Genomic DNA, 25364 nt, shown 5'->3' on the forward strand with positions numbered 1-25364 from the left:
CTTGAACACATGTCACGCCCATGTCCACTTGTGGAACCCAAATATTCTGGGGTGTTTCTAGCAAACTAGATGAGGAAGCACCACATTTTCTTTGAATTTTGGGGGGCTTTTTAGTTTCCTCCAAGACGACTCCCTTCTAAGTAAAAGGGACAGTGGTACAATAAACTCAATAACAAACCCAGTCATCAGAGCATGTTGACCTTTACTCCAGCAATTCATTTCTAGAGGAGCCCTCTGAGGGCACATCTAAGTCATCTAGGTTGTAGGAAGAAGGGCTTTAGTAAATACTAAAAGTATGATTTCCCTGAATTTGGAGGTAAATTAGCATTTAAGAACTCCTGCTCGGCCTCCCCAACAGAGCATCAGAAATGAGGAAAAGTCCTTCTTTTCTCCTTACTCCAGAATAGTTTTGGTGTAGGAAGAGCTGGGGTGTGGCTCTCAGCAGGCAATTACAATTTTTGGCAGAACAGAGGAAGGGTTTGGTTCCCTGAGGAGCAGGCCTGGCTCTTTACAGTGCCTGAGGCAGGGCAGACACCACCTGCAAAGAGCTTCTTGCTCAAGAGAGAAAGGACGGGTACTTGAAGGTATTCAGATACCACAGTGGTAAACTTATTTCCTCAAATACTCATGGGGAGGACTTTGTGGAAAGTTAGACAACCTGTATGTGCATGGAAGAGGGCCCAGGGTTGGGTTGCTTGTACTGCAGAATGAGAAATTGACTACTGTATAAGATGGTAAGGCCTCCATAGTAAGTTTGGCCTTTACAGACCTGCTCCTTTGGGATGTCTCGGGCATGTCTACGGGAGTTGGGAAACTAGCATTTTAGAGAAAATATACCAAGAGAGGAACTGGGGACTCTGACTATAAAAATCAAAGAATCTTAGAAAATGGACTTGAAAGGTAATTTTATTCACATCTGTCCTTTTACAGATGAGGAAACTGATGCTAGAAGGAAAGTATAGATAGTCATTTAGTTAGGGACAGTTAAATTTTCCCTGTCCGCACTGAGTCTACAGTATGCTAAGAATCTTGATTATACCATAGGGTTAGAAATGCTGGAATTAGCATCAGTACAGAATGGTGGAACATGCTGGAAAATCACCCAACTCAGTGCTGGAGGGTAAGGAAAGGCATGCTAGAAGTGATGTTTTAACCAGGACATTAGGAGTAAATTAATTGCTTGTTGAGGGTCCAAGGGTGATATAGGATGGAACTGTACAGAGGAAACTCAAAGGTGAGAAAGAATATAGTTCATCCAGAAATCTGAACAATTAAGATGACTTAGGTTAATGGAAAGAAAAGAGCATAAGGACAGGAGTCTCAGGAACAGGGCTCTGTGCTGGTACGGCGATGTGTTAGCAGAGTGACCTTGCACAAGTCACTTCTCTTGGGGTCTCAGTTTCCTCATATGTTATACAAAGGAGTTGGCCTAGAAGACAATGGAGAGTAGGTGGTCATAAAGACCTCATTTCCATGCCGCTGGCACAAAGGCCCTCAGGGGACTCGTGTTGAAGGGCTGGACGGTCACCTTGATCTCTGTCTTTGGAGCCACTCCATGTTCCTGCAGACATGTTGGGAGGGGGTACCAGGGAGACAGTGGAAACTTTCCAGGGACTTGGAGCTGCTAAAGTCGCCACCAAGTCCTGTTATCAAAATGAGACATTTGTATAGTCCTCACTTATTGATAGTCTGTGTCTAAAATGTCTTGTTAAGCCTGGAACAGGATAAACATTTAGTTGAGATTACATGGCTTGCTGAAAGAACTTTGAATGTTTAATAAGTAGAAAACAAATATTGATTGGAACTTACTAAAATTTTTGTATGTAGAATAAAAAACGTTTACCAAGGCTTTTAGACTCACTCAAAACATAGTAGGTGTTTCATAATGACTTTGACTTGATTTAAATAAATATATAATACATCTAGTAGCCTTGATGCTAGATATGGGTTACATGGGACTTGTTACTACTAGATTTAAAAAAAAAAAAAAAAAAAGCTATTTTTAGGATGAGTGCCCAATGTACTGACTTAAACTCATGGGATGTTTTCCTCTGTGTAAATGCTTTTCTCCTGACTTGAACAACACCTGTGGTGTGGCCAAACAAATGTCAATCAAGGTAAATCTATATCATCACATCAAAACATGTTGTAATCAAGGTCATAGGCCAAATTCATGTTTTATCACTCATCTGCTAAGGTCTTTGTCTTGCTTAGAACTGTTAGAATGAGCACTTAGAGGAACTGGTCTGTAGGTGATATATGGATAACTGATTCCGTTTTTAAAGGAAGTGGCTTCTGTTGTTAAATAACTATAAAATAGGTGCCCTCTGCTTAGCTGTAACCCATAGTCTTTTAAACTGCACCCAAGAACCATTTAAAATATGTTGGTAATGAGACTGCATTCAAAGAAGTAATGAAGTTAAATTTGGGAAGGTTATAGTTTGGTTTCACAAAAATACATGTCAAGCTGTTCCGCCGCAGTGACACCTGGTGCCAGATATTGCACCGTAACCAATCAGTCCGTGTGTCGTTTCATTTCCACTCAGCCCAAACAACAGATGTGACTGGTGAAAGATATTTTTCTAGGAGGGGAGATTTCAGGCAAGACTTTTAAAGGCAAGAGAATTTAAAAGCAGCTAGTGTGAGAGTTACATCAAAAAAATCTAAAACTTAGAGAAAGCCATAGACAGTCTTTGAAACAGATGTGTAACTGCAGTGTCATCACCGCCTTCCAGTTGAGAGACACCAACAGGCACCCCCACTCCCTGTCTTGAGAGTGACCTAGAGGGTGGCTGATAGCGACTCCAGAAACCACCACAAGGGGGAGCATTGACTTGGAATGTCAAGCGCAAGGGGGCAGGATCTGGGGGAGTGGAGAGCCTGGATGTTGTAAGGCCTGCTTTATAGCAAACCTTCACCTGCTCAGCCCTCTCCCAGGTTGGAAGTCATGCCTGCAAGGCTCAGTCCACGTGAGTGGAGTCCTATCGGCCTCGTTTTTGAGTCCCTACCAACCTCTGGTTCCACAAGTCACCCCTCAGGATCTGGAAGCTTCTCAAACAAAATATTTTCTTTTACTCCCTTTCCTGAACTTTGTGTGTGCCGCCTTACCTCCTAAGAGAGCTTGCCTCAAGTGCAAGAAAAGGTCGGACCTGCCTATTCGGCCTTAGCGGCAATTTCCCTTCCTAAGGCTGTCCAAGATGACTTCCCCATAAGGGAAAATACTTAGGATCATTCTGCTAGAGAAAGGGCATGGAGCAATTTATCCAACTCCCAGGCACCTTCTCCAACCCATTCTGGAAATAGAAATAGAAAACTATTACAAAACTAAATAGAAATAGAGAACTCTTCCTATTTTCTGTTTATTATCCATGTAAGGATGCCACCTTTTACTAAAAATAAGTTTGGGGTCTGGTGTGACATTTCCAATTGAGTCTTAGAGATAACCAGCCAAGGAAAGTAAAGGAGAAAAGAAAATAATTAGTGAAGAATTTTTTTTTTTTGACTGAGTTTCGCTCTGTTGCCTTGGGTAGAGTGCCCTGGTGTCATAGACCACAGCAACCTCAAACTTCGTGGCTTAAGAAAGAGACTGAGTCTCTTGCCTCAACCTCCCAAGTGGTAGTTGGGACTACAGGCATGCGCCCCAACACCTGGCTAGTTTTTTCTGTTTTTTGTAGTAAAAGACAGGGTCTCATTCCTGCTCAGGCTGGTCTGGAACTCCTGAGCTCAAGGGATCCTTGAGCCTGGGCCTCCCAGAGTACTGGTATTACAGGAGTGAGCCACCGCACCTGGCCTCATGAAGAGCTCTTAAATAACCATTGTTTCCCTCTCCTAAAACTCTGTAAATGTGAGTTAACACAACATGTATGGAATATAAACCCAAATTTAATGAACAGTTTTTGTTTTGGTTGCCCTGTAAATTGTCCCTATGGATTCTAGTGCCAAAAGAAAACTATACAGCTTTTAAGTATTAATATTGCATTTTTTTCTAGCTTTTGAATTTTATTTTTGCATCTGAGGTGTTAGATCAGAGGTACTTAAGGCCAGTGCAGGTCATTTCTGTGTACAAAGTTACACTCATGTTGACAATTCACCTTCACTAAATTGGCCAAAAAGTGGGGGGGGCGGGGGGGGGGAAGAAAGCATACTATGTGTGTGATATACTAGTTTTGGAAAATGAGGACAGTTTAAGGATCTGGTTAGAGTTTGCCTGTCCCTGTACCCTAAGATTCACTACTCCCATTATTGCAGTCACTTTGGAACAGATAAATTAACTAATGACCAGAAAGCTAGAAAGGAATTAATTAATCAAAGGAAAAAGGTCATAACTTACTGTTGAAATCTGCCTTCTCAATCTTCTAAGGGAGAGATTTGCTGATGTAAGAATATTACTGATAATAAGCATTTATATTTCTGAAACTCTTCATAATAAACCACCTTTGCATACATTATGGCTTTTGATTTTCCCAGTCAGCCTGAGAAACAGACTCAGTTATCATTCTTGACAAATGAGGAAAGGATGGATGTCAGGTTTAAGGTCACCCAAATAACTGTTGGAATCAGCACTCAAAGCCAGACCTTTTGATTGGGGAATTCATGCCTTTTTCATATTCCTGGTGCTACTTTCTAAGAAGCAGAAAGCAGGATCATTAAATTGCGAGGCCTTTCAAGAATAATTACAGTTGCAGGCAAATAGCATCTTTAAAACAAGGCTGCATATTTCTTTGCAAGAGACTTCATAAAACAGGCTTTTCTACTCACTTGTTACTGTCAGCAGTGAGACATAAAACTTGAAAATGTCGTAAAGGACTGAGTTAGAATTTTGATGCTGTGAGCCTTTTAAATGCCCCATTGTCTCTGAAGAGATGAACAATCCAGCCTTTGTACTACAGGCATTTTTCTTCAATCCCAGATCCCTGGAAGGCCCCCATTCCTCAGAAGGACTGTTGTCTTTTTCCTGCCACAACATCAGTGTGACATATCTCACACTTAAGACAGCAGCCTACTCAGACCCCATTCATAGATTCCTCCAGAAATTAATATCTGCTACCACCACCCCCTCCAAAAAAAAAGGCTCTGGCTTTGTCAAAAGAGTTATTGGAAATGGAACTTGTGAAAAACCTTTACGATGCAATGCGAACCCAGACAATAATGTTTTGTAACAGTTCTGTTTGAAGTGTACTGACGGGAATTAATCATTTTAGTTAACAGAATTGCTCTTTGTTATGTAAACTTTGTAAACTCCACCTCCTATGACCTCTTGCATTTGGGGAATCCACTGTTCAGAACTGTCATCTTTCTGTGGGCAATAGTATTCCTGTGGCAACTTCGGGATCAAATTACCACTTGACCTCAAAGTTCATACTGCTGCTGGGCTGGATGTCAAGCCAAGCGAAGATGAAAATACTGTAAAATATGTACACACACAAGTCCCATTTCCCAAGAATTAAGGGGAGTGAGAATTTGTTTTCCCATTTCACCTCTTCAAAGATAGCCTGCCACTGTCAAAAATGACCATGACTCTAAGAATATCATTTCCAGAATAATATATGTCTGTTCACTTTAGAGCTCTCTCTCTTCTTTATATATAAATTTAGTCCTTTGGAGAAGATAGACAATTTGACCTGGGATTGTGTGCTTTTAGACTGAATTTTTTAGAATCAAATAAGGTTGCTTCCCACCACAATCACTATCTCCCCACAAGTGGAATTTCCTCACCACATGGTTTTCTGAACACCTCTGGCATGGCTTGAACCAGCTCTTCCCATCTTAGCCAAAAGACTTATATTCTATAAAACTACCCCACCACCATTACCACCAAGATGACCTGAATGTCCAAATCCATTCTTCAGTCTCTTTTCTATCCATGAAAATCTAGAATAACTTAACAAAGATCTATCCAGACTCCTGGAACTACAGTTAGAAGAGTTTGTCTCCTAACTTGGTAACCACCTAGAGTTGGCTGTGAAGTGCTCAATCCCTGGGCTTCCCACTAGTGTGTAGCTAATAGGTTAGTTGTTAACCCCAAATTGTTTACCTGCAAATCTTTCAAGAGTGACAAGGGCTGTAACAATACAGAAGTATAACTCACATTAAAGAAAGCAGGTGTCGGGCGGTGCCTATGGCTCAAAGAAGTAGGGTGCTGGCCCCATATGCCAGAGGTGGCGGGTTCAAACCCAGCAGCAGCCAAAAACTGCAAAAAAAAAAAAGAAAGAAAGAAAAAAGGTGTCAGAGTAAGTATTATAAAAAAGATCTGAGATCACATCTTACCTCTGGTATTCACATATGACCATGTGATGTTGAGCAGATGATCAAATGTCTCAGGACTTACCTCTTGTATTATAAGAACAGCATGTGGTAGAAATTGAATGAAATAATGAATATTAAAGCAGAACTTCAATACTATTGAGTTAATTCTATTTTCATTTAATTTTCAACAAGTGGTAGGTTGTTATAATCATGACTGGTCACTCCTTTTTATTATTGAAGTCCATTCCCCACTTGATTTTCAAGTGAAAATTAGGAAACCATACCAAAAAGTAGACCATTATTATTTTTAAAATTCTATCTTTTTTCTTTTCTGCCCTACGTTTTCAATACTCATTGCCATCAGTAAGAACACATGGGAATTTAATCAGTTGGTTTTTAAAAGAAAAGGATAACGTAATGGAAAGTTACAAAAGCAAAGCAGTTAGCCCTAATGCTCCTTTCTTTGAGGATAAAAGAAAAAGTCCTTACCAGTTTCACACAAACTTTATCTCCCATCTAAGTGGAACAAGATGAAAGATCTGACTCACATATTTAGCACAATCAATGACCCTATGAATACAGGAGGCTGGTGGTAGTGAGCTACTTGTCCGAGCCACCCAGTTGTCTTGTAACCCTACCTGGGTCTTCAGTGCCCCCCCCAGCCTTATCAGAGCTGCTGGGAAATGCAGTGCACTTGTTCACCAGCTGCAGGGGTGTACTGTGGCTCTTCCAAGGAAAGGACATGGCAGGCATAGTCATTTGAAAACTTATCTGCCAGCCCATCAAATGTTCACTGGTAAACAGGTAATCTGAACTGATGGATTCCTGCAGACAGGGAGCAACTGAGTCCCCTTGCCAAAGACGAAGAGAAGAATTTGCCTGATTCAGAGTGTGGGCGCTGGACCTGCCAGCCGCTGAATAGCCTTCCATTAAAGAACACAGAAGCTTTTGCGCTGGTTATCAAAAGCCAGGGCATGTGGGCATTAAGCCCAGTCAGGGCCTGTAGTGTCTCCCTGGGAGGACATCTGAGACCAGGCTAAGCCAGCAAGGCCATGTCCTAGGCTTCCCCGGACAAGAGCTCCTTCAGCTCTTGCAGAAGAAACTTTTAGCACAGATGTTATTTAGTTTTCTAACAACTGCATCAACTACAACAATATGTAAACAGATGTATATGAAATATACCTGGAGGAAAAAAAAATACCCAAATTGAGTTAGTTCTATTTTCATTTAATTTTATAACATTCATTCGTTTAATATAGGGAAATAGAAAGAAAACAAATGAGCTAGAATCTCACTGCCTGAGAATTTCTTTTGACATCATTTTTGGAACTTTTATCCCAACTCAATGCATGTACTGAAAAGTGTACAAATTAGAAGTGCACAGTTTGCTATATCTTCACACACCTTCGTTGCTGGGACTAGCTCCCAGATTAAGGGGAAAAATATTATCTACTCCTCAGAGGTCTCCTTCACACCTCTAGGCACTACCCACCTCCAAGTGTAGTGGAAGTCCAGAATCTCAATCTGGACTTCTCACAGCTAGGTTAGTTTTGTGTTGGTAACTTTTCCCTAATTAACAAAAATCATACAGATAAATTTGAAAGTACAGAACTATAAACAGGAGAGCAAAACCCTTCCTACCTAATTAGCCCTTTCCCTGAATGTAGCTTCTGTTAATAGATGTTTTGTTGTTTGGTTGTACTTTAGACTCCCTCACATGTTTATGTCACTTGCCAGCATTATTGTATCACCTCATGTTTTCCCCCCTTCTCCTCCCTTTCCTCTCCCTCCTCCTCTTTAATTTACACACATCAAATATATATATTGTACTATTCCCCCCTACACCGAAGATGTTTGTAAGGATTTCATACTGCTCTGATTTCATACTGCAGTGGCAGGGGGCGGAGGAGGGGGAAGGAGGTACAGTTTATATTTTGTAACTAAGTAAATGATGTTCTCAGTTAGCAGAAAGAAAGAAAAAAAAAAGAAATCTTTTTCTCTAGTCTGTAAAAAAGTAAATTAAGGCCCCTGTGGCAATGCCTTTCCCTTCTCACAATTTCTGGGTCCTTCTGTAACATAACTCATCCCTTGAGAAAGACCCTCTATGCTTACATACCAGAAAACTCAGTCCCATCAGAGGTTGCCATGTAGCAGCTTACAGATAAGCCTGTTCCTGAACTATTGTATTTGTTGGTCCGTTCTTTTCTTCCTCCCTCCCTCCCTTTCTTCCTTCCTTTCTTTCTTCTATCAGGTTGGAAAATGAAAGACATTTTTTTTTTCCGAAACAAAATGTCTAGAGATCACCTAAATTTCCTTCAGTGAGCTGGCTTAACTTTGTTTTTCTTTGGCAGAGGAAATTGCCATTTAGAGAGGCATTTTCCAATATTGCAGACTTAAGCCTGCAACTTTATTTTTTTTAAATATATTTTTCCAATAGGTGGCACTAGTGTGTCTGGCTAGAATTAACATGTGCCCAGTGGGGAAAATTGTATAGTTCAAAATAGCTGCACTTAACCACTTATCAACAAGTTTCTTTTACACTCTTAGGGGCTATTTTGACTTCTCAGCACCTCAAATAGGGTCATGATACTCACACTAGCATTTCAGAAAATGGCTTGTGCCTTGTGGGTAGTGAAAAAAAGATTACAGAAACAGAGAGAGAGAATACATCACCAATAAAGAGTATGCCCTTTGCCTTTTAGCTCCTTTAGGGTAATATTAACATCTGAAATTTAAAGTCTAGGATTGAAATCTTCCTTTTATGTACAGCTAAGCACCATAGAGGCAGCAAAGGTCTAACTTGCCACAAGTCATCTACTTGGAATAAAAGTTTGACATGGACGTGCAGAGAGCAAGACACTTGGCTTCTGTTTCAGGCTTTTCATTTGTGAGATAGAAATAATAGTGCCTTTCCCCAAAGAATCATTACAGTTGATGATGTCTCAAGAGAAGAGGTTACTTTCCATTCAAGGTCAATTTATATTATGCCCACAGAAAGACTTTAATCTTGACTGCCTTTCAGCAATGCAGTGAAGGGAAAATTGGAGCGACTCTGGGCATCAGCGAGCTCGGGGGAAGATGAGACTGTACAGCTTGTGGTTGCCTGCATTGTATTGAATATCACCCCAGTTCCTTGCCTTTTCAGCCTGCATCACCCTACAAGAATCATCTAAACTGTCTTTGCTTATTAAATCATCTGTAAAAATGGAATTAAATATAATAAATTTTGTTCCTTTTATTAAGAGTAAACAAAAAGCCAGAGCTCTTCAAAGCACCAGGTTTGAGTTGTAGACACAGTTTTAGTTTTCACACTTGTGGATACTGGGAAATATTTATATGGTCATTGTCCAGTCTCCTATCATACAACTCCTAAAATCCTTGAATCTCAAGAGTGGTACAATTGTCTTTTGTATGCTGAGGAGATGACTGGCGGTTGGGCTGCCCTCGGTAGCTTTACGATGGTGGCGGGGAATCGCCAGAAAGACCAAGCCAGGATTAGAGGACTAGAACTTTCAGCTCCTTCCCCCAGCCTTCCAGGAGGGGAGAGGGAGTGAAGATGAAGCTGATCGCCAATGGCCAGTGGTTTAATCTATCATGCCCGTGTGATGAAGCTTCCATCAAACCCCAAAAGGACAGAGCCTTCCAGATAGCTGAACACGTGGAGGCTGCTGGAGGGTAGCACACCTGGTGGGGCGTGAAGCTCTGGGCCCCTCCCACACACCTTGCCCTACGCATCTCTTCATCTTTATCCTTTGTAATATCCTTTCTAATAAACTGGCAAATGTCAGTGTTTCCCTGAGTTCTAGCAAATTAATCGAACCTGAGGAGGTGGTCTTGGGAACCTCAGTTTACAGCAGGTCATCAGGAGCCCAGGCCACAGCCTGTGCTAGGGACTGGCAACCAAAGTGGGGGGCATTAATGTAGGACTGAGGCCTTACCTGTTGCATCTGATGCCATTTCCAGGTAGAGAGTGTCAGAATTGGATTGAAGTAGAGGACATTTGGCTGGTATCTGTGAGAGAACTGCTGTGGTGGGAGAAATGCTTCACATTGTGGGGATTAGAGGGGAGCTGAAGTATGTGTTGGCTGTGTGAGACTAGGAAAAATACTTTGGTGGGGGTTGTTTTTTTATTCCTCCAGTAGTTCTTTGAGATGCTGTATTTTGTGTTTGAAATATTTCATAATTAAACATTAAATAATTTTTAGTAAGCATCACTGTGTTTTGAGGAAAAGGCAATATGTAAATTCAAGATAACTTTATAAAACTTTTATTCACAAAAGTGATACCAGGTAATATTAAAGAACCCACAAGGGGTGTTCCCTCTGCTGGCTCACCACACTAAAAGTCATTACTAAGATGATGAGGACTGTCAAGGAAGAACAGAGATTGACTGTGGAGGACATCAGCCAGGATTGCCTCAAATCTGCCACCCTGAATGATGGAGTCAAGGGTTTTTCTAGAGGTGAAATGAATAATGAATAATGCATAGTGTGAGTGAGCATAACTACATATTTGGGGTGCCGTGCAAGGCATGCAAGTGCAGGGAGAAATCATACAGGCCCATTAGGGTAAGCCAAACCTCCCAGCATGACGAGGTTTGTGGTCTACTGAGCTGGGGGTAATGTTGGCCGTCTTTTTGTGTTACAGAGAGTGGGTTTCTCAGCCTGTCCTTGGGCAAGATTTGTGGTGGAATGCCCACTCATCTTGATTTTTCTGAACAATTGGGTAGTAAAAAGGCCCAGTGATTATCTTCTTATTGCAAGGAAGGTCTGCTCTTTCTGAAAAACAATTCAAGGGAGAGGATCAGTGAAACAGAAAATTATTAAGTTCTGGTCAGCAAATCGTAGTAGCCTGGGAACCTGAAATGTCAGAGAACCTCAAAAAAGTCATTTTTGTTCATGGAGTCAGTTACAGTAATATTTACAATGTAGAAAATTATGGAGGGGAAGATGAAGGGCTACAGAAATCACCCTCTATAGGAGAGAGATCCACACTTACCATCACCTTAACACTTTTCATGATTGTGAACAGCATTTCTCACAAAAGGGCTTGTTAAGACATAACAAATACACAAAATAGGGCTGCTCTAATTTGCTAAGGATACATTCTGCACCTTCTAAATCCACTTAAACCGTTGACACTATTACATGGGGCAGAAGACTCAAGTAGATGGCTTGTAATATCCTTTGTCAGATTAAATGATGTTATTCATTCAAGGAGTACTTACTGAGTACTTGTTACATGGAAGACACTATGCTGGGCGCTAGGGTGTTCACTAGTGAGCAAATGTGGCAGGAAGACAGGCATCCATCCACAAATCAGATGATCTGGTACTTGAATACAAGTATAATAACGGAGGTTATGACATTGTTATGTAGAGCAGATGGGGTATCTGACCTAGTATAGGAAGCTAGGAAACTGGGCTTTCAACTCTAAAAGAGAATCAACTAGACAAATAGAGAAAGGGGAAATAAAAAAGAAATGGTCTGTGCAAAGGCCCTGCAGCAGGAAAGAGCTCCAAATTATCTGAAAACAGAGCATAGTGATGGGGGTGATGATGGATACCAGGTATGTGTATGTCACCCTGAGACTAGAAAGTTATCAGGAGCCCTCTGGATTGTGAGTGGACTCTTAGGACTGATACTTTGGCTTTTATTCAAAATAAGGTTAGATTCCATTGAGGAATTTTAATCAGGGAGTATCTGCTGCTGAAATTGGGCTTCCCAGTTGAAGTCGAACTTAGGCAGGGACAGGAGTGGTTATGTTTAGAGGCTGAGAGCCTGCCAAAATAGTTCAGGCAAGAAATGATGGTGGAGGCAGTGGGTGTGGAGAATGACATTTAAAAAGCAACACCAGCAGGACTCCATGCAATTGAATATGGGTAGAGGAGGAAGGCAATAGAAAGGGTGCCTTCCAGGACAAATGTACCGTATTAAATCAGGTTGTTTATGTATATACCCGCCTTGGCTTTCTCATATATGAACTGGGGATAATAAAGGGATATTGTGATGATAAAATAAATATTAGCCATGATCATTGTTAATTTTTAAAGAAAAATAGCATATAGAATATTTTCTCAGAACAATGAAGAACATGTCCTTATATTAACAAAGTGTATCTTGTGCTGAAACATACAACTTAAGATGCTGCATTTGAGTAATTAACATTATGGCCATGCTATACAAATCACAAAAATCTCAGTAGCTGTATAATAAAGATTTATTTCTATTTCATGTAATATGGACTGTAGGGCCATCTCCCTTTTAAATAGAAGATGTGACCTCCAAACTCACCACAATAGAGGAGGAAGGAAGTACAGAAGGCATTACCAGCTGTTGTATTTTTATTTTTATTTTTTAAATTTCAGATTAATGCAAGGGTTCAACTAGGTTACCATGTTTGCATTTCTTAGGTAGAGTCCCTCTTGTAGTTGTGCCCCACACCTAAGAAGTGTGCCATACACCCTTACGTTGTGCCCATTAAGTGGGAGCACACTCAACCCCCACCCTTCTCCCCTCTCCCCCTTCCTTCCTTAATCCCCTCCCCCCCATTTGTATTGAATTGAGTTTTTCTTTTATGTGGACATGTATTAGATTGTCTACTGACTTCATATTAGAATTGAGTACATTGGATACTTGCTTTTCCATTCTTGTAATACTTTACTAAGAAGAATGTGTTTCAGGCTCAGCACCCATAGGTCAGTGAGTAGGCCACCAGCCACATACACCAAAACTGGCAGGTTTGAGCCCAACTTGGTTCTGCTAAACAGCAATGACAACTGTAACCCAAAAATAGCCAGGCGTTGTAGCGGGCACCTGTAGTCCCAGCTACTCAGGAGGCGGAGGTAAGAGAATCACTTAAGCCCAAGAGTTTGAAGTTGCTGTGAGCTGTAATGCCACAGCACTCTGAAGGTGACATAGTGAGACGGTGTCTCAAAAAGAAAAAAAAGAATGTGTTTCAACTCCATCCAGGTTAATACAAAAGATATAAAGCCCTCCTCTTTTTAATGCTTGAATAGTATTCCATAGTATACATATATCACAGCTTGTCAATCCATTCATGAGTTGATGGGCAAGAAGGCATTACTGGCCGTTAATAACCTTGACCCGGAAATGATAATGAGTGGCTTCCACTAACTGCTCCTTGGGCAGAACTAGATGCATAGCCCTAATCTACCTACAAAGGAGACTGGGAAATATAATGGAGAACACAGAACATCTGGTGAGCAGTAACCATTTTGGCCACAGGTGCCATTGTAAGACAAACAAACATGGCCTGCTTTATTTTTATATCACCTGCCGGTCTTCTGTAGACAACTGGATTTGCAACTCTAGCATATGAAACCAATTCAAAGTCAGAAGAGCCACTTTCTAGTTCTGTTATTTCTTAAACCAGGGAAATATAACCAGAGGAATTTTTCTCTGGGAGATTCATTTCTTCCCTCACTGCTAGAGAAGCAAAGATATTCTTTTTTTCTCTTTCTGCCAGGAGCAGGAAGTTGTTCTAAGTTAAGTTGATTATGCTGTTGACACAGCAACTTTGACATTTAATCCAAAGTCAACAAAAGAGAAAGGGAAAGAAAGAAAGCATTCTGATTAGGGGCTCACAGGTATGAGAAGTAGTAAAGTCTTTTCAATTTGTAGCTTATAAACCTGATCTCGTTTTTTGTTTTGGATTTGAAGCTTTATAAACCCCGATGTCTTCCAGCATTTACAGAATAATTCTCAGAAGATAGACAAATGCCTGCACAAGTCCAATCAGTAGGGTGAATCCAGATGTTTTGCTTGGAATGGAATTTCACCAAAAGGAATTCAGGCTATGGCTTTGCATTCTGGAGAATGTCACATTGATCAATACAGCGGGCACCAGAGCTCACTGGCTAGTTTCAGGGGTTGAAGGCCAATGCCAATTGCCAGGCTGCCAAGGTTAGTGAGGCTATGTTGTTCTAATCTCATCTTAACTGGGGTTTCCAAGCTGCAAATAGGGAGACAGGGAGACTGAGCTGGGAGGAATAGTCTGTGATGAGTGATGAGGCTTTGTCAATTATACCCAATGTGTACAATTCATAAATCAGGGAATATTTCCTGATCTGAAAATCTGGATTCACAGCTTTGGTGATGATTTTTAGTTAAGTTCTGAGGAGTTACAAGTAAGAACTTGAAAACATCATCAAAACTCCAGATCTGATAAGCCATCTGTGTGTGCTCAGGGAAGAAATGTTTTAATCTTTATACTCTTTGAAAGAGGAGAAAGGTGATGTTGGTAGATTCATAAAATATGTATGATGGCAGAGAGTCAAAGTTGAAAAGAAAATCATTTCTCCAGCTTCACATTCTGCCTGATCCATCTTCTAATGTTGCAGGAGCCATCAATCCTAGTGCCATAATAATTTCTGAAAAGAAAAGAAAATTGTCCCAAAAAGGTAACAGATTCATTCTATGACATATCATTATCATCACTGGGTGGCATTTGTTAGAAGTTCAGAAAAGTTAGGGAAACTTACTAGGCACTTAAACTCCTTTGGGAGCGATAACGATCTTTTTCACCTATCCTTTGCTTTATCTCTATCCCAAATCCAGAGATTGGGACAGAAAGCTCCATGATAATAAGACATCCCAAATATAACCTCTTAATACCTTTACATGAAAATCCACCAGGCTTACAATTCTTTTTTAGTCTTAATTATATGAGACAATCCAGAAACTCTAAAACCATATTCAGTAAGGTTAATACTGGATATTGCAGTAGAACCTCCATAGTTGACCATCTTCCTACATTGACCACCTCCTTAAGTTGACCTAATTTTCTTTTTTTTTAAATTTCAGATTAATGTAAGGGTATAAACAATTTGCATTTGTTAGGTAGGGTCCCTCTTGTAGTTGTGTCCTACACCCAAAAGTTGTGCCATATACCCTTACATAATACCCGTTAAATGGGAGCACACCAATCCCCTCCACCTTTCCCCTCTCCCCAACTTGTATTGAATTGAGTTTTTGTCTTATGTGGGTGTGTAATATGAAGCAAGATCATCTACTGGCTTCATGTTAGTATTGAGTATATTGGATATTTGGTTTTCCAAATACTAAAGAGCATCTGTTTCAACTCCATCCAGGTTAATACAAAAGATGTAAGTCTCCATCAAGTTTTATGGCTGAATAGTATTCCATGGTATACATATACAGTTTATTAATCCACTCCTAGGTTGATGGGCATTTAGATTGTTCCTATGTCTTAGCTATTGTAAATTGAGCTGTGATAAACTTGACCTAATTTTCATAGATCAGACATGCACCACATGCACATCATCAGTGTAACTGGCCTAGTTCCTTATGTTGACCACCTCCATATGTTGACTGGTCAACTTACAGAGGTTCTACTGTATGTGTTTAACAAACTAAGAATACCTTTCCTTATATTTCCAGATTTTTTCTTCTTTCAGTATTCAAGGTAGATATTAGTTGGTTAAAGAAAGACTTGTGATAAGTATCTCACTTTCAGACTAGTTTCATTTTATCTCTGCCTGTTTTCTTATCCTTGTTATCATTTTTTTAGTAACTTTTTTGACATTATCAACATCCTTACAGTAATTTCCTTTACTTTTTAAACCAGACAGTTTCTGCTGCTTGCCACCAGAATTCCTCGTTACATTATTTATTCTTCCTGGCATTTGAATTGCTCCGTTCTTGTGTGCCTCTCCAGCTAGACTGTGACATCTTTGAGGATGAGTTAATTTAGTCTCCAGCACACCTCATAATGTCTCATAATGCCCAGCATAGAACCTTAAAAACAGACAGTTAAGAGTGTGGATTCTAAAGTCTCTTCACTATGGTTAAAATTCCTGCTCCTTCCTTTACTAACCACGTGAACTTGCCTAAGTTAGGCAAGTTCACGTGGTTAGTAAAGTCTTGGTTTCCTCATGTAAACACAAGAGTACCTCCCTATTTTAAGGGCCTTTAGAGTAGAAAGTGCTTCATCAGTATTGACTATCACTAGTATAGCAACATGAAATTATATTGTTTAATATCTTACTATTTTATATTAATTTGTATATCATATACATATCTATGACATAATTACATACTTTATTAAATTTACCTATGATTATTTTATGTAAATTATACCTTCTTATGCTATATTTTTCATTATGTTATAATAACATAGTTATTATAAGTACTTAATAAAATAAATGCTTAATTGAATTTACTTGCTTCTCAAACTATAAGCTCAATTCTAATAGATACTATGAGGTTGTTTTTAAGAATCTGTGCTAAAATAAACACAATTCATCACAAAAACAAATTAAAAAATAAAGACCATATGATTCTCTCAATTGATGCAGAAAAAGCTTTTGATAATATCCAGCATTCTTTCATGATCAGAACACTTAAGAAAATGAGTATAGAAGGGACATTTCTTAAACTGATAGAGGCCATCTACAGTAAACCCACAGCCAATATCGTATTGAATGGAATTCAATTGAAATCATTTCCACTCAGATCAGGAACCAGGCAAGGTTACCCATTGTTTCCACTGCTTTTTAATATTGTAATGGAAGTCTTAGACATCACAATTAGGGAAGAAAAGGTGATCAAGGGTATTCATATAGGGTCAGAAGAGATCAAAATTTCACTCTTCGCAGATGATATGATTATATATCTGGAAAACACCAGGGATTCTACTACAAAACTCTTAGAAGTGATCAAGGAATACAGCAGCATCTCAGGTTACAAAATCAACACTCATAAAACGGTAGCCTTTATATATACCAACAATAGTTAAGCTGAAAAAACAGTCAAGGACTCTATTCCGTTCACAGTAGTACCAAAGAAGATGAAATATTTGGGAGTTTACCTAACAAAGGACGTGAAAGATCTCTATAAAGATAACTATGAAACTAGAAATAGCTGAAAATGTTAACAAATGGAAAAACATACAATGTTCATGGCTAGGAAGAATCAACATTGTTAAAATGTCCACACTACCCAAAGCAATATACAATTTTAATGCAATCCCTATTAAAGCTCCACTGTCATACTTTAAAGATCTCGAAAAAATAATACTTCATTTTATATGGAATCAGAAAAAACCTCAAATAGCCAAGACATTACTCAGAAATAAAAACAAAGCAGGAGAAATCACGCTACCAGACCTCAGACTATACTATAAATCGATAGTGATCAAAGCAGCATGGTACTGGCACAAAAACAGAGAAGTAGATGTCTGGAACAGAATAGAGAACCAAGTGATGAACCCAGCTACTTACTGTTATTTGATCTTTGACAAACCAATTAAAAACATTCAATGGGGAAAAGATTCGCTATTTAACAAATGGTGTGGGGTGGACTGGCTGGCAACCTGTAGAAGACTGAAAGTAGACCCACACTTTTCACTATTAACTAAGATAGAGTCTCACTGGATAAAATATTTAAACTTAAGACATGAAACTATAAAAATACTAGAAGAAAGTGCAGGGAAAACACTTGAAGAAATCGGCCTGGGTGAATATTTTATGAGGAGGACCCCTTGGGCAATTGAAGTAACACCAAAAATACTGGGACCTGATCAAACTAAAAAGCTTCTATCACAGCCAAGAACACAGTAAGCAAAGAAAGTAGACAGTCCTCAGAATGGGAGAAGATGTTTGCAGGTATGTCTCCGACAAAGGTTTAATAACCAAAATCCACAGAGAACTCAAATGTATTAGCAAGAAAAGAACAAGTGATCCCATCTCAAGGTGGGCAAGGGACTTGAAGAGAAACTTCTCTGAAGAAGACAGGTGCACAGCCTACAGACGCATGAAAAAATGCTCATCATCCTTAATCATCAGAGAAATACAAATCAAAACTACTCTGAGATGTCATCTAACTCTAGTAAGATTAGCCCACATCACAAAATCCCCAAACCAGAGATGCTGGTGTGGTTGTGGAGAAAAGGGAACACTTCTACACTGCTGGAGGGAATGCAAACTAGTATGTTCCTTTTAGAAAGATGATTGGAGAACACTTAGGGATCTAAAAATAGATCTGCCATTCGATCCTACAATTCCTCTACTAGGTATATATCCAGAAGACCAAAAAATCACATTATAACAAAGGTATTTGTACCAGAATGTTTATTGTAGCCTAATTCATAATTGCGAAGTCATAGAAGAAGCCCAAGTGCCCATCGACCCATGAATGGATTAATAAATTGTAGTATATGTACACAATTATGGGCTATTATGCAGCCTTAAAAAAAGATGGAGACTTTACCTCTTTCATGTTTATTTGGATGGAGCTGGAGCATGTTCTTCTTAGCAAAGTATTTCAAGAATGGAAGAAAAAGTATCCAATGTACTCAGCCTTAGTATGAAGCCAATTTATAGCTTTCATATGAAAGCTATAACCCAATTATAGCCCAAGAAGAATTGGAAATGGGAGAGGGAGGGGAGGGGAGGAGGAAGGATGAGTGGAGAGAGGGTGATTGGTGGGACTACACTTATGGGGCATCTTACAAGGGTACATGTGAAATTTACTAGGTGTAGAATACGAATGTCTTAACACAATAACTAAGAAAATGCCATGAAGGCTTATATTAACCTGTTTGATGAAAATATTTCAAATTGTATATAAAACCAGTACATTGTACCCCACGATTTCATTAATGTACAAAGCTATGACTTAATAAAAAAAATTAAAATAAATAAGGCAGCCCACCCATACATAAATCTGCATTGAAAAAAAAAAGAATCTGTGCTAAAAACTTTCTCCTTAAGGGAAGTATTAATTTTTAACATACAGGTTATTAAAATGACAGCAAAGAGTTTTTATCATTGGCTAAATTTTTAGACCTCTATCTAAGCAGTCTTTACTTCACTGAAATGTTGTTGACTATTTTTCTTGATGTTGTAGATACTTCATGAGAATCTATATATTTCACCTGCCTTAATGTAATCCTTCCTAGACCAGCAGCATTATCTAAAGAGTTGGGAAAGCTGTAAAGTCCTATTTTTGTCTACCCACCTTGATCTTAGTATGGCACTTGACCCCGAGATTGTTCTATTCTTATTGCCTTCCTAAAGGGCCCTGTCTGCTTTTCTTCAGCAGACCCATTAATCAGTTTGATTTCTGCATCTGACCTCTCCAAGACATGGCATTGTTTCAGAGCGCTCTTCCACCTGGGCATTGCACAGGATTCTTTTGAACTTCATTCTGCTTTTCTTAGTACTAATATCAGACAATTTCTTTTGTCTTAGTGAAAAATTTGCATCCCTAGATTGAAATGGTTAATAACTCAACTATCATATTGTCAAAATGGTGAATAAGAATTGATTGTTTTTATTAAAAAAAATTAACACCCACCCTCCAAAAAAAAGCTTTACCAGACACTGCTATAATTAAAGTAGAATCTATTTATCTGTTCAGCAGTTATCAGTTGGGCTTGCAATGGGCAGGATTTACTTAGAATGTTGCCCTGAGTTAGAGATGGATGTGGCAAGTCCCTCCCTGTTGTAGAAGGGAATTCTCTAAAAGTGCTCAATGCCTATTTTTTATTTCAAACTCACATTACCAGTCCCTGAGTTCAAGTATAAATATAATAAGTTTCCCAAGATTTCCAAGAGTAGAAGGCATCTGGTAAGGGTGAAGGAAAGGAGGCAGGAAAGAGAAGGTGGTCAGGCAAAGAAGCTGATTAGGCATCATCTCAGTCCCCTCCATAACCTGGAATTCTTCTCATGCACAACACAAATAGGGAAACGCAGGCTGAGAGAAGTTCTGGCAACATTTTCCTGGTCACACAGCCAGAATGTGCCAGAGCCATTTGGTGGGCTGCAAAGCTTATGCTCTTCCATCTCATCTACCAAACTGCCCCACAGTTGGAGAAAGGAGGGTGGAGGATGATAGGAAGAAACCAGGACACAGGTGGTTCTGATCAGTTAAGAGGCCTCCATTGTTCTAGGATCTGAGAAGATAGTCAATGAAAGATCAGTTAACTTCTATTAATTGTTACAGCCTAATCAGTGGGCATGTAGTTCACACAGTCTGTTAAATTTTTAAATACATATATCTATCTGCCAGTCATTCTGTCTATCAGTATTTAACTTAGAGAAATATTTGCACATTAGTAGAGAGATGCATGTGCATCAACTATGAAATTTTACATAAAGTGAAGAAATTGGAAACAACAGAAATATTCATTAATAATGAAATGATTAAATGAATTCTAGAAACCTATGCTATTAAATACTATGCAGATAAGATAGATCTATGTATGTTGAACATAAAAAGATTTTTATGACATATTAAATGAAAAAAGCAAGTAGTAAAAAATGCATATAGAATGATTATAATTATGCAAAACATTAATTTTAAAAGCTATATTTCAGAAAAGTGAGTGATGGGTTAAGAAGAGGGAAAGAGTACTTCCAAATCTGGGAGGGAGACAGCATCGGTAGTTTCATGCAGGAGTTGGGACTTGGAATACAGTGAAACACAGCAATGGTCAGGATTTACCCGAGGCTACCCGGCTAGTAGGGAGTTGACCTAAGATGTGAACTCAGTTCTATCTGAATATGGAGGTGGTGCCTTCAACTAAGATTTTTCTCACAATACAAATTGTAGGCAGCAAATATAAGATGTAGCTATAATTCACAGATAGAGGTATAAGATATGCATATGCATTTATTAAGTGTTTACCACGTGTTAGGTACTCCTCCAGAAGTTGTGTGGAATACAGGCAGTCCTCAGGTTACGCACAAGACAGGCTCTTCAGGTTGGTTCTTAAGTTGAATTTATATGTAGGTTGGAACAAGTACATTTACCTATTACCTGTAATAGCCTCCATTCTTAAGTGTAAGTTGTATGTAAGTTGGATGTTTGTAACTCGGAGACTGCCTGTATCTGGATAAATTAGAGTCTGGCCTTAATAGCTTGAAGTCTAATCAAGGAAAGAAGATGTATTTATAAATCTTTTTAGTATACAAGAGTAAGGAAACCATACCCCAAAACAAAATTATAGGGAAATTCAGAAGGATTAAAAAACCAAGAGAGAAAGATACCTTCAGCTGAGAGGCTGGAAGATGTACCAATCAAATACATTCAGCTGGACAAAACAAATGAACTAACAGGGACTAAACCCACAAGGTCTAATTCCTTAGCAAGAAGTCTGAAGCTAGACACTCCTAAACTGGTTAGGGTATCTCAAAAATATCAGGTCACAGGTTCTGGGAAGGTTGATTTTATATATAAATTTGGGCTACAGGATGCCCAGATACCTGATTCAACATTATTTCTGGGTGTATGTGCAAGAAAGTAGCGTTTTGATTGGTAGACTGAGTAAAGCAGGTGGTCTGTCTTCACCATCCCCTCCCCCAAGCTCCAGCCTGGGATGTGGGAAGGCATCATCCTATCTCAGGGCCTGCAATGTGGGTAGGCATTATCCCTTCTGCTCGGGGTCCAAATAGAACAAAAAGTCAAAAGAAGGCTGGATTCCCCCTTTCTCTGCCTGACTGCTGGAGCTGAGACACTGGTCTTCTCCTGCCCTGGATGCTCCTGGTTCTCAAACCTTCTTTATTTGGTTTAAAATCTACGCACACAATCAGCTCTCAGGCCTTTGAATTATCCCCACTGGCTTTCCCAGATCACCAGCTTGCAGATTACAGATCACAGGACTTCTCAGCCTCTATAATTACTTGACCCAATACCTTATAACAAATATCCCTTGATAGATAGCCAGATACATACATGCACACACACACACATACATGCACACATTCATACATCCTTCCTTCTATTTCTCTGGACAAGTCTAACCAATACAGATTTCTCCTATTCTCCCCAGTAATCCTTCATAGTTCAGTACAGCAGCCACAGCTTCAAGTATCTCAATGACATTCAAGGGCTGGATAGCAGGGGTAGAAAAAAAGTGGAGCTTTTGATGAGGGACATTTTCTTTGCATTTCTGAAAGACATTTTTTCTCAGATGCTTCCAGAGAAATATCTTCTTATATTTCCTTGGCCAGAACTAGGTCATAAGTCCTGGCCCACCTCCCACCTCCCCTCCAGGGACACTGTAACAGTGAGAGTACCATCCTGGCTTTTCCACTGTCTGTCATGGGACACTAGCAAGGAAGAAGGAGCTTTGTGGAACCAGGGAGTATCCAAGAGGGTCTGCCATAGCAGGTGACACGGCGGAAGCCACACTTGGTGTGGATCTGGAACAATAATGAAAAGGACATTTATTAGATTGTCTATCCAACATCCCTTTTCTAAGAACTGTCCTTCTGCAGTCCAAGGGGGAGCTGCCAAAACCACACAATACGTTCCTGTTCTCTGGGGATGCACGCAACAGATTTTAGCAGATACTGCCAAATTGCCCTTTCCTTTTGTTTGCTCCTCCCCAGGGGCATTGTAGCTTTCTTCCTTTGATTGAAGCTAATTGTGTAAGCATCTTACTCCTGCTCAGCTGTTTGTTTGATATTTGTTAATTCTTTGTGTTCAGTTTCCTGTATCAGTCAAGATCCCAATTGTTTCATCAGAAAGCATTTAACATAAAGTATTATTAACCAGAAAGCTGACAAGGCAAGAAAGCGACCCTAAAGTGTCACAGAGAAAGTGACTGCAGGAAGCAGTGATCACCCCAGGAGTCAGGGTAACAAAGAGGTTGAGATTATTAAAACTTGATAGAAACTCTTAAAAAGGAGAGATGGCGGTAGAGAAGGGGGTGGTAAAAGGCTTGGGAAAGAGCCCCACAGCCTGCGCTGGAACTCAGTCTTTTGAGGAGGAAGTACCTGCTGGTGCTGGTATCTCTGCTCCTGGACTGATAGTGGGAAAAACTGCAACTTGGAACCAACTTATCCTGTTGAAATCAAGGATTTGCCAGATTTAAACACCCCATACTGAAGAGATTCTGACAGCAGCCACAAGCCGAGCCAGGAGAAATAGGCCCCTTCTCCCACCTCCATCGGGCCAGGTCCCTCTCACTCCCCTTATTGGTGAAACCAACAGAGCAGGGGCCCCAGCGTCTCAGGGCAGAACATGGCAAGTTTGGAGCTAAGAGCTCCAGGCGTCATGGATGTATTGTTATTGCATCCTTATTAAATGGAGGTAGTAACAGGAAGTTTTGAGATTTACATTTTATAAATCATGTGAAGTAATTAGCAGAGTTCCTAGAGCCTGATAAGCACTCAGAAGATGTTGTTACTATTTTTTTCAATGAGCAGTTGTTGTGTGCCCACTATGTGCCAGACACAGACCTCAGTCATGAATGCACAGTAGGGATTCAGATAAACAGGTTCCTGTCACTGTGGGACTTGCATTTGGGTGAGGGGTGGTCCATGATAAACAAGGTCATCAGAAAGTGTTAAGTGATGGGCACATGGAACTGAGAAGAGATAGCTAAGATCAGGTAAAAACATGAAAAGACAAGACACAGAGAAGTAAGTATTTATGAAATATATACATATATATTTGACAAAGGATTTGTATCTGAATACAGTCACATGTCGCTTAGTGAATGATGGAGCTATGTTCTGAGAGAGCATTGCTAGGCAATTCTGTCACCATGAGAGCTCATAGAGTGTGCTCACACACCTAGATGGTATAGCCTGCTGCACGCCTAAGCTACATGGGATGGCCTCTTGTTCCAGCCTACAAACATGTAAGAATGTTATTGTACTGACTGTTATAGGTAGTTGTAACATAGGACGTTTGTGTATCTGAACATATCTGAACAGAAAAGGTACAGTAAAAATATAGTATAAAAGATAAAAATGGTATACCTGTATAGGGCACTTACCATGAATGGAATTTGCAGGACTAGAAATTTATCTGGGTGAGTCTAAGTGAGTGGTGAGTGAATGAGAATGCCTAGGGCATTACTATCCACTACTTAGATGTTATAAACACTGGACACTTAGGTGATATGTGTGTGTGTGTATATTTATATGTGTGTGTATATTTATATAGATTTATATATGTATATAAATATATATTATATATAATGTATATATAAATATGTGTATATAAAAATATATGTGTATATAAAAATATATATGTATATATAAATGTGTGTATGTATGTATATATATATATATATATTTTTTTTTTTTTTGAGACAGAGTCTCAACTCTGTTGCCCTGGGTAGAGTGCCATGGTGTCATCATAGCTCACAGCAATCTCAAACTCTTGCCTCAGCCTCCCAAGTAGCTAGGACTACAGGCATGTGCCTGGGAGATACAGTATCATTGTGATTACTGTTGAGGCAAAAGCAGAGTTATAGAAATGGTCTAGACAGGTGATCATGGAAGCACAGACTCAGCAGCAGAGGAGACAAAGAAAGTAGATGGATTTGAGAGATATACTTTGGAGATACAAAGCTGAGGACTTGCTTGTGGATTATGGATGCATAGGAAGTATGAGAAAGAAGAAAATGAAAGATGTTCCTAGGATTTTGGCCTCAGCTACTGGGTAAATATTGGCAGCACATTCTTTATTGTATAATAATAGGAAAGACTTAAATGGTGCTTACAGTGGGCCATGCCCACTTCTAACACTTTACATACATTAACTCAATATATATATATTTTTATTAAATCATAGCTATGTACATTAATGCGATCATGGGGCACCATACACTGGTTTTATAGACAGTTTGACACAGTTTCATCACACTGGTTAACATAGCCTTCCTGGCATTTTCTTATTATTGTGTTAAGACATTTATATTCTACATTTACTAAGTTTCACATGTACCCTTGTAAGATGCACTGCAGGTGTAATCCCACCAATCACCCTCCCTCTGACCATCCTCCTCCTTCCCTCCCCTCCCTCTCCCACTTCCCCATATTCATAGGTTACAACTGGGTTATAGCTTTCATATGAAAGCCATGAATTATGGGCGGCGTCTGTGGCTCAGTGGGTAGGGTGCCGGCCCCATATGCCGACGGTGGTGGGTTCAAACCCAGCCCCGGCCAAACTGCAACAAAAAAATAGCCGGGCATTGTGGCGGGCGCCTATAGTCCCAGCTACTTGGGAGGCTGAGTCAAGAGAATTGCCTAAGCCCAAGGATTTAGAGGTTGCTGTGAGCTGTGTGACACCACGGCACTCTACCGAGGGCGATAAGGTGAGACTCTGTCTCTACAA

Source organism: Nycticebus coucang, chromosome 8 (genome assembly GCF_027406575.1).
Source record: "Nycticebus coucang isolate mNycCou1 chromosome 8, mNycCou1.pri, whole genome shotgun sequence".
NCBI lineage: Eukaryota > Metazoa > Chordata > Mammalia > Primates > Lorisidae > Nycticebus > Nycticebus coucang.